The sequence below is a fragment of the Miscanthus floridulus genome, chromosome 8, assembly GCF_019320115.1.
Source record: "Miscanthus floridulus cultivar M001 chromosome 8, ASM1932011v1, whole genome shotgun sequence".
In the NCBI taxonomy this organism is placed as follows: Eukaryota; Viridiplantae; Streptophyta; class Magnoliopsida; order Poales; family Poaceae; genus Miscanthus; species Miscanthus floridulus.
Window position 1 is genome coordinate 190,736,846 of NC_089587.1, and position 11,484 is coordinate 190,748,329.

Sequence of the window (11,484 nt, forward strand, 5' to 3'; positions counted from 1 at the left end):
TAATATTATTTCCGCTGCAACTCTACGTATGTGATGTGTATTTGCTTAATCACGCGATCTTGGTTGTGATGATGATTTACTGAGGTCCTGCGTGACACTTGGCGGACTACTGGGTTTATATAAGTGAAAGTATGTGCGTGTCAACGTGTTAGCGGGGACAGCCGTACTTGATCTTGTATAAATTGGGTGGTTCTATCACAACTGGTTGTTCCACCCATTATTACATTGCCGTGGGAACGCGTTGTTGATATAAGCAACATCTTTGCGGGTCTCAAGGCAATCATTCCCCGAATGTCTGACTTATCCACAGACCTCGCACGTCATTTGCGAGTCCATGGCCTTGATGGTGCCGTACATTGCCTCCTTTTCGGCGGCACGCTCGTCAAGTCTTTTCATTAATAGATCCATTTTTGCAGCAAGCATGTCCGTCTCCTTCACGGTATGCATGCCTTTTTGTTGTTTAGTGGATCTTTCCTCCCCCCGCTTTGATAGGACACCATCTTCTCGATGAGAGCCATAGCTCCATCGATGGTGAGGGAAAGAAAGGCTCCTCTAATAGCGGCATCAATGTGCCCCCTTGACATGTGTGTTAACCCATCATAGAAGTTCTAGAGCACAAGCCAACTTTCTATCCTATGGTGTGGGCATGCATGGATGTAGTCCTACAGCCTCTCCCGTGCCTCAGGAATTGATTCCATCGCGTTCTGCTAGAAATTTGAAATTCTTCCCCTTAGGGCATTGGTTTTGCCCATAGGGAAGAATTTGGTGAGGAACGTCGTGGAGCATTTTGCCCACGCGTTGACAGCTTCCTTATCCTTGTAAAACCACTGCTTCACCTTCCCCATGAGGAAGAAGGGAAATAGGCGAAGCCTGATGCTTTCTGGTGCGACGTCTTTGATGATGATGGTGTCACACAACTCAAGGAAGTGTTGCAGGTGTGCGTTTGTGTCCTCACTTGGCAACCACAAAATGGGCTTGCCTGCACCATCGTAATTAGCCTGGTGCAGAGTTCAAAGTTCTTGTCACCCACGTTGATAGCAGGCCCAACAGGCATGTTAGCAACGGCGCGGATGGAGAACTCGCAGAGTGTCTTCTGGGCCATAGCAGGAGTAGCGGATGGTATGGGAGCGAGAGGTCATTTGTTGGCGGAGTGATAGAAGAAGAAGCGGCACGAGACTGGTTCTTCCTTATGAGTGCCTCTAGATTTTCGATATAGTTTTCTGGCAAAGCAAAACCGCTCATACACTATCTTGTTTTCATCCACAACAGGAGAAAACATCGAAGATTAGCCTATCATGAACAATGGCTATTGTACATGCATATCATCATGATCATGTCCAACTAGATTCTTTTAACCTATGCCTTCCCCGGCAACGGTGCCTGAAATGCTTGTTGGCATTTCTTAACGTCATTACTAAGAAAAGAGATAGAATATATCCCTGGCAATGGCGCTAGAAATGCCTGTTGGCATTTCCTAGCATCGCTACCTAGGATTGAGGTCCCAGATAACGACACTAGAGAATGTCAACCCATAAATCTTAACATTCACATATTTAAGTCCGCAAGCGCACGGAAATATCATTGTAGCATTTCACCCGGAAGTATTCAGGGTATCGTTATTTATATTTTCCCAAATGAAGGCATGGTGTAAAGTTTCTAGTATGGATATGAACAAGAAGACATACTTGTAAAGCGGACTAGAGTTTACAACATGGGTAAACATGGTATGGTTTATAGATAGTGTGACACACACACGAGCCTACCATAGGGGTAAAGAAGGAAGAAAGAATGAATAAACAATAAAAGAATGATCCTACAGGAGCAGGCATATCTCAATATAGTTATGCAAAGAACAGTGTGTAATCATACAAATACATGAGTAAGAGTTAGATCTAAGTGTGAGATGAGTCAGGAGGCCACCGAGTACTGGTCTGCTAGCAACCTCATGTGACAATTTAGACTCCTACACCCTACCCGAATGTGGGGGATTACAAAGGATGGACAGGGCTGTCATCACCTACCGCCTACCCCTCAACCATGGAGTAGGAAATGCATTCACCTATTGAAAGGTCGTTAATGGCTAGAGGGGGTGAATAGCCAAATAAAATTTCTACAAAACACTTAGAGCAACTAATTAGACAATTAGATAGCGAATCTTTTTGCTCTAGATCTACTAAGAGTTGCAAGCCACCTATCTAAGCAATTTTAGTGAATTATAATCTCTATGGCACATAATGCTATGTCACTACTAAACACTAGTGAACTAGCAAGAATAAACAAGGAACTACACAACATATTGACGATGAAAGTAATGCACAAGAGATAGAGAGGATTACCAATACCGGCAAGAGAGAATCAATCAATGAATACCGAATGAACCAAGGAGACCAATTGACTCAATGATTTTCTTTCAAGGTTCACGTGCTTGCTAGCACTCTAGTCTCCATTGTGTCGACCACACACTTGGTGGTTTGGCGGCAAATAGGTATTTCACAAACCTAGCCCAACAAATGGCCACCACAAGAACTGACCCACAAGTGAGGGTAGCTCAATGACACGAATGATTTACTAGAGCTACTTTTTGGCTTCTCTGCCAAGGAAGGCACAACACCCCTCACAAATCACCGAGAGATGGCCATGAACAATCACCAACTTATGCCAATGCTCCTCCATGGCTCCAAGCCATCTAGGTGGTGGCAACCACTAAGAGTAACAAGAAAACTATAGCAAAACAATCCCCAAGTGCCACTAGATGCAATCACACAAGCAAATGCACTTGGAATCACTCAATCTCACTTTGATTTGCACTATCAAGCAAGGAGATGACTGGGAGGGAGTATGCTCAGCTCAATGGGATGTCAAGGATGTCAAAAATGCCAAGAGAGACCTTCCTAAGCTGGCCAAATTCTATTTATAGAGCTCCCCCACAAAACATACCCATTAGCCCCTTTAGTGGGCTGACTACGTGTCGACCGAACGCCCTGTAGGGTGCACCGGACACGTCCAGTCACCAGCATCCAGTGTATCACCCGAGGAGATGTGTCTCGACCATTTGAATGTTACCATTGGTGTGCAATGGCTCCTTCGCTCGCGCTTACTGAACTCACACCGTACATGTTCGGTCACTTGACCGGACTCACAACGCTTCAGCATCTGGTCCAACTCAGAGAGGTTCCAAAATGAGATTTTGATGACCAGATGCATCTGATCAGCCTGACCGGACATGCTTAGCATCTGGTCGCACTTAGCCTAAACTCCTGAGTGCCATGTCATCAGAACTAGACTCGCCACAAGCGCATCCGATCAAACTTTGCCACCAGCATCTGATGCAACTTAGAGAGCATCTAAAGAGCTCCTGGAGCCACTGGACGCGTCCAGTCACACATGACCGGACTCACTCTGAGTCCGGTCATTCTTTGCGAACTGACCCAACACCTAGGGTTAGGCACAGGACATGTCCGGTCCCACGGGGACCAGCGTCCGATCACTTATGTGAAACCCCAATCTTTTCCATTTTAACTTCTATTACTTCACCCTTGCTTCCATGTGCCAAACGCAATGTGTACTACCTTTGTGCATGTGTGTTAGCATATTTTCAAGGGTGTTAGATTAGCACACTAGGTCCTAATGCAAATGCAAGTATGAATTCACCTAGTGGCACTTGGTAACTGCATTAACCGAGATTCTCCCCTCTTAATAGTATGGCTATCAATCCTAAATATGATCACACTCTCTATAGTGTCTTGATCACAAAACCAAAAATGGCTCCTATGGTTATACCTTTGCCTTGAGCCTATTTTTGTTTTTCTCTTTCTTCTTTTCCAAATGTGAAGCACTTGATCATTATCTTGTGGTCATCACCATCTCCATGATAATCACCATCTTCATGATCACCATCTAGCTCCACCACTTGGATTGGACCACCCTAGCTTATCTACATACTTAGAGATAGGGTTAGTCCAATAAATTTCATCAATTAACCAAAACCAAACTAGGGCTTTCAATCTCCCCCTTTTTGGTAATTGATGACAACCTTTTCACAAAGATATTCAATTAAAATCTTTTGGATTCATGTTGCTTTCCCAAACATTTTATCATGTGTAAAGCATATGGACAAGTTTCATAAACCTAAATTGGTAGCATTAACTCCCCCTACATATGTGCTAAGAGTTTAGATTGAAAGCTTACACATATGCATGGATATGAAATGTGGGAGAGTGAATGACTACCAAATGATGCTAAGGTGTAAATAATGGACCTTTGAAGCATGATATCAATCGGAGTTGCCAATATACACCATCCTTAGCACCATGGTTAGCTAGATACCACTTGTAAAATCATTAGTAAAATAAATACAACATATCTAGCTACCTAAGCATACTAGTATTCAAAACATCAATCAAGTTCTACTACTAGCATACACCACATAAGCATTAGTCTTGAATTTTAAAACTTGTGTAATGCAAGCAACCATATGTAAGTGCACATCCAAATGCAACAAACAAGTTTATGAGCTTGCTCCCCTTACTTGTGTGCTTAAATTTTAATTGATCTCCTTTTGTCAAATCTCTCCCCCTTTGTTATGCAAACTTTAGAATGGAATCTCACCCATATCTTTGTGACTAATCTCTCCCCCTTTGTCACTAATTGCAATAAAAGACATGGCTCAAATTTTAGGTTGAGTTAGTCAATCAATGGGGTGAGAGGGATCTTATTCCAATTTGGTTCAATCTAGAGCACTTGCTTACGATATTTAACTCAGTTTGAACCAATGGCAAACTTTTTCACACCTGTTGTAAGGGTTATCTTGACAATGTTGAGTTAAACACTTTTAGCTCATTTTCTAGACCAAACAATAGGTTCACAAGCCCACAAACATGTTATATGTTACCACTAGATCATATTAAGCATAGAAGCAATAGTGGCATCATATAAACATCAAATTCATTTGATTTTCATGAATGAGCCTAATAAACCACTTGGTATGCCTAAATGCACTAATCAGGTCCATAGCAACATATGTATGCATGACAATCAACTTTTACCTTGTCTTGCTCGAAGGAGAGGCATGCCATATATGTGGGGGTGCATCAACTCATATTGGAGAAGTCAAGTATGTTCAATTCATTCCTAATCTTGCAAAACCTTTTCTCATCAAGTGGCTTGGTGAATATGTCAGCAAGTTGATCATTGGTGCCAACACTCTCAATTGTAATGTCGCCTTTCATTTGATGATCTCTTATGAAGTGATGCCTTATGTCAGTGTGCTTAGTTCTTGAATGTTAAACTGGATTGTTGGTGAGCTTGATTACACTTTCATTGTCACATAGCAATGACACTTGTTTGAATTTGACTCCAAAGTCATCGAAAGTTGCTTTCATCCAAAGTAATTGAGCATAACAACTACCAGCGGATATGTATTCGGCCTCAGCGGTAGATAGTGCTACACTATTTTGCTTCTTTGATGACTAAGATACAAGTGACCTTCCCAAAAGTTGACATGTGCCTGATGTGCTCTTTCTATCCACTTTGCAACCCACATAGTTGAAGTCCAAATTACCAACTAATTCAAAGTTAGACCCCCTGGGATACCACAACCCAACATCTTGTTTATGCTTCAAGTACCTCAATATTCTCTTTGTAGCCTTTAAGAGACTCTCTCTTGGTGAGTCCAGAAACCTTGCACACATGCATACACTAAACATCACATCCGACCTTGAAGCGGTCACATAGAGTAAGCTTCCAATCATTGACCAATATAACTTTTGATCCACCGTATTGCCACTAGCATCACTATCCAAATGTCCATTTGTTCCCATGGGTGTGCTAGTTCCTTTGGCTTCTTCCAATCCAAATTTCTTGATCATGTCCTTGATGTACTTGCCTTGACTTACAAATGTACCATTTTTCATTTGCTTGATTTGAAGACCAAAGAAGTAACTAAGCTCTCCAATCATGGACATATCAAACTCACTTGTTGATTGGTTGATCCAAATATAATATCATCAACATATATTTGCAACACAAACAAGTCTTTGCCTATCCTTTTCATGAAGAGAGTAGTGTCAACCTTACCCATTTTGAACCCTTTAGAGAGGATGATGCATCCGGCCCAAGTGGGGTTGGCCGAGGCCCAATAAATTAAGGCTGCCCGGACCCCAACAGTTCTCAGGCACACCCACTCGGGGAAAGGCCCAATATCCCTAAAAGACTAGTCCAATAGGGGAAGGGTGGCTCTCCCTTTTAAGGTGGCTTCCTCCTCCCAAGCTAAGCAAGGTGGGATTATTCAGAGGCTCACACGGTCGCCGCCCGACTACAACTAGGCCACTTGGCCCCTTTGTTGCGTCTTTGCCAGCGGTTAATAGTGGAGGATGTCCTCATCAGAGGAGAAAGTCTCTCAACCTCTCATACCATGCTCTAGGTGCTTGCTTCAAACCATACAATGCCTTCTTGAGCTTGTAAACATGGTTGGGTTTCTTGTTATCTTCAAAACTGGGAGGTTGCTCAACATACACCAACTCATTGATTTATCCATTTAAGAATGCACTTTTCACATCCATTTGATAGAGGTTGATGTTGTGGGCACAAGCATAAGCTAATAGGATTCTAATTGCATCCAATCTTGCAATCGGTGCATATGTTTCTCCAAAATCAAGACCTTCAAATTGTGTATAGCCTTGTGCAACTAATCTTGCTTTGTTTCTTACAACTATGCCATCTTGATCTTGCTTGTTGCGAAAGACCCATCTAGTAACAATCACATTGTAGTTCTTTGGCCTCTCAACAAGTTCCCATACTTGATTGCGGGTGAAGTTGTTTAGCTCTTCATGCATAGAATTTACCCAATCAACATCCATCAAGGCATCTTCTATCTTAGTTGGCTCAATGGATGATACAAATGAATAATGTTCACAGAAGGATGCCCATCTTGATCTAGTTTGCACACCACTTTGAATGTCACCAACTATTTGATCTATGGTATGATCTCTTGCAATATTGGTTGGTTGGAGCACTTGAACTTGATTGCTTGTACTAGCTTGATCATTGAATTGAGATGAACTAGCCGTATGTTGATCTTGCCTTTGAGAACCACTAGCTTGCACAATGGGAGAAGTGAGCACTTGATCTTTGTCATCTTCAATCTTAATCACTTCCCTTGGCCTAATATCACCAATATCCATGTTCTTCATTGCATTTGCCAATGGTAGACCTCTCACATCATCATGATTCTCATCTTCATCTTGAGAGCCTTTGGTTTCATCAAATTCAACATCATGGACTTCCTCAAGTGTACCACTAGCCAAGTTCCAAACTCTATATGCTTTGCTTATAGTGGAGTAATGTAACACCCTAAAATTTGGTTTTCTTCAAATAGAGTTAAATTCATTTAATTATGAATTTTTATGTACATTTAAACCTAGGAAAAATAATAATCTTTATTGAAATTAAAATTCATCATGAGTTTTGCAACATGGTTGTGCTTTCATGTTGTTGCATAGTATTTCTTTTGTATTGTGTGGTTTGAAATCAGATTTCGAATTGATTTGAATTTGCATTTAAAATTTGTTGGAAATTGGTTTAGAAAATAGAAAAGGAAATTCTCTCCCTCCTTTGGTTTTTGGCCCGAAGGCCATCTTCCTCTCTCTGATTCCTAATCGTAGGCCTGCTTCCTCTACGCACTAGCCTAGCCACTCCGCTTGGCCTGGCCTGCTCTTCCCGCGCCTGTGGCCCGTTCCCGTCCCGCCGGCCTAACTAACCGCAGGCCCACTCACGCTCGCGCCTCTCTTCTTTCTCTGTTCGACCTAGCAACGCCAAAGGTCGGTCGCGCTACGCCCGCTTGTACTCCCTCTCTATGTTGCTGACCACGCTAGCCCACATGTCGGAGTCATCTTCTTCGCGTCATGTCCAAGCCGGACTCCTTCCCCACTGACATCGTACGACTCCGTTTCTGCTACGAGCTCGCGGTGGCATGCTCCTCACATCGCCCAGCCCCTTAAATACCACCCGAGCCCACACCGCCTCCCTATTCTGACTCAAAGCTCCCTCACCGCTGCCTAACCCTAGCATCGACGACATCTGCCATCGCCACCATGCCCTGCGCCATCATAGAGCTGTCTTTGTCCATGCCAAGTGCTGAGGTGAGATCACTATTCCCTCCTCTTTCTTCCTGAGTAATTTCTGTGGAAACCCGAGGTCCCGAGCCCCTTTTCCCATTTTGTCGCCGAGCTTCGCCACCGTCCATGGAGTCCACCACGTCGGCGCCTCTGTTCTGACCAGCTGAGTCCTAGAGCCACCACAGCTGTCTGATCTAAAATCAAAGGTCAGGATTAGAACTTACCCCTTCACGGTGAAATTTGTAAAAAGGCCATTATAAATATTCGAGTCTCAACCCGCCGTCCCCGTAATCTTTCAAAAGAGACCCTCGGATTTTAGTTTATAGAACCTGCAGTCCATAGAACCTTTCAAGAATACATTTTCTTCTTTGGAAAGCGTAGTCTCATCGGTTTAGATCCAAAATACGTTTTCACCTATTTACAGTTTTGCCACTAATTTTGTTTTAGCCATAAAATCTTCGTTTTAACTCCGATTTGATCTGTTCAACTTGTGTTAGGTTCGTAATTAAGTAATCTACATGTTCATACTACTATTAAGTAGGTTTTCAACTTTTAAAATTCAAGGTTAGGTTTAATCTATTATTTTACCTAAGGAAATCTTGTTTAATTCATAACTTCTTTGTTTTAGCTCTGAATTTTGTGATCTTCGTGTCTGTGTGATTGTAGTGAGACATAGATTCATTTTACAAACTTTTCATCTTGATTTTATATTGATTGGTGTACTGTTCTAATCTATAGCTTTTGTTTGCTATGCATGATTGTATGGATGCCTGTGTGGCGCTGATTGATCTCACGTAGACAGTGAGTTTTGTGTTGGTGATCTGGAGCAACTCTTTGAAGGTTAATACTAGCAGCGATACTTTGAATTAAGGCAAGTATAATATGAGGCTCCTTGTTACCTATTCACTTTAATGTAATCTCAATTCATATGCATATGTTAATGAACCGCTTGGAGTCTACTTACCTTGATATTGATTATCCTGTCCTTGATTTGCCTATGGGTTTGCATATGGGTAGTATGCTCAGTTTGCTCCAACCAATGTTGATTAAAGATTATGATTAAAGATATATGCAACATGGTATTAAAAGATGTTTTTTAGCAACATGGAACCAAGGGGGCTAAAGCATTGGGCCTTTTCTTATGGTGCTCTAGTTTCTCTCCATAAGGACTCATCTTTAAGTGACAACTCAGGACTTACAGTACAACCATAAGGACCACATGGCTCTAGTCTTAGTCCAGTACCTTGCTCTTTCTAGTTTGAAGCAGTTTACCGAAAGGGCAAGAGGAGCATACCAGGCTGGGTATGGGCCTCATCCCCAGGGTGTGTACTATGCTATGTGTATCAGTGCCACTTTTGGAGATGACTCCATAACACTTGGGAGATGGAATCCTTAGCGGCTGCTCCTTATTAGAATGACTAGGGAAAAGCATCATAGTGTACCCTGCCTGCTCACCTTGGAAGTGTTTTAGGAGTAATTAACCTGGGTATATGGGTAACATGACTCGTGGTGAAAGTGTACAACCTCTGTAGAGTGTAAAACTGATATATCAGCCGTGCTTATGGTCATGAGCGGCCTAGATCCTTACTAAATAGTTGGTTACTCAAATGGTTTGGGTTATGATTAAAATTGCTGATATCTCTAATTATTCATATTTGGGAGCCTAACCAAAACTTAGCAACTTATGATTAATAATAAAATATGACCAACTAAAATTGTTTACCGTAGTTTAGCCATGTCAAGCCTTTTGAGCCTGCATCCCCTCATGTTATGCTTGCTAAGCGGTAGTAGCTTACACTTATTTTATTTCAATACTTTGGCAAAATCCCGGATGGGTACCAGATGGAGGTTCTTCAGTGGAGTTCTCCAATAGGTGTTAGGCTTGTGATCAACCAGTTGACGATTCTTGTGGTGTTGAAGGCTTCGCTCGAAGAATAGAGTTATAACATATACTGTAAAGTATCATTATGTCTTTTATAATGAATATTTATGCACTATGTAATAAAGGCATTGTCTTTGATATTATCCCTTCATTTGTAGCTATATGTGTGAATTGAATTCCTAGGCACACATATGGTGTGTATCTGGTTTTCTCCTTAAAACCAGGTGCTACAAGTAACCAAATAAGAAGCCTTCATCACATTTCTTTTCAATTTTGCTCAATCTAGTGCCTTTCTTCAAGATATAGCATTTGCAACCAAACACTCTAAAATATGCAATGTTGGGCTTTCTTCCATTCAATAGCTCATATGGTGTCTTCTCCACCATTGGATGACAATAGAGTCGGTTGCTACAATAGCAAGCCGTGTTGATAGCTTCGGCTCAAAATGAATGACTCATATTATACTCACTAAGCATAGACCTAGCCATATCAATGAGTGTTCTATTCTTTCTCTCAACAAGGCCATTTGATTGTGGAGTGTATTTGGCTGAGAATTGATGTTTGATTCCAAACTCATCACAAAGCTCATCAACTCTAGTGTTTCTAAACTCACTTACATTGTCACTTCTCACTTTCTTGATGGTGATTTCAAATTCATTGTGACATCTCTTAACAAAAGTTTTGAATGTAGCAAATGTATCACTCTTGTCACTAAGAAAGAATACCCATGTATATCTTGTGAAACCATCCACTATTACAAAGCCATATTTATTTTCACCAATGCCAGTGTATGTGGTTGGTCCAAATAAATCCATGTGCAACAACTCAAATGGTTGGCTAGTGCTCATCATGCTTTTCTTAGGATGAGTGTTACCGACTTGTTTGCCAGCTTGACAAGAGCTACAAAGCTTATCTTTTTCAAATACCACATCTTTCAAGCTTTTTACTAGATCATGCTTAATCAATCTATTTAATTGTTTCATTCCAACATGACCAAGCCTTCTATGCCATAACCATCCCATGCTAGATTTAGTGAATAAGCATGTTGTCAATTGTATCTCACTAGCATTGAAATCAACTAGATAGAGGTTCTCATATCTAAAGCCTTTGAAGATCAAGTTTGAACCATCTACACTAATGATCTCAACATCATCTATTCCAAATATGCACTTGAATCCAAGATCACATAATTGAGCTATGGATAGTAAGTTGAAGTTCAAGCTCTCTACTAGCAAGACATTTGATATGCTCAAGTCATTGGAAATTGCAATCTTACCAAGTCCTTTGACCTTGCCTTAGCCATTGTCACCAAATGTGATACTATCATAACCATCATTGCCACTTGAATTAATTGAGTTGAACATTCTTGCATCTCTGGTCATATGTTGGGTGCACCCACTATCAAGCACCCTATGCCTTCCTCCGGCTTTATAATTGACCTACAAAAGCAAATCAATTTCTTTTAGGTACCCAAACTTGTTTGGGTCC

The 11,484-nt window shown here is 41.5% G+C and overlaps 1 non-coding gene across 1 annotated transcript; it reads left to right on the forward strand.

The window, feature by feature from the left end:
- The first annotated feature begins 630 nt into the window (after positions 1-630).
- LOC136478645 (small nucleolar RNA R71) lies at positions 631-737 on the forward strand. The gene has a single exon (XR_010764364.1). It is a non-coding gene; the product is annotated as a small nucleolar RNA R71 (small nucleolar RNA).
- The last annotated feature ends 10,747 nt before the right edge of the window (positions 738-11,484 follow it).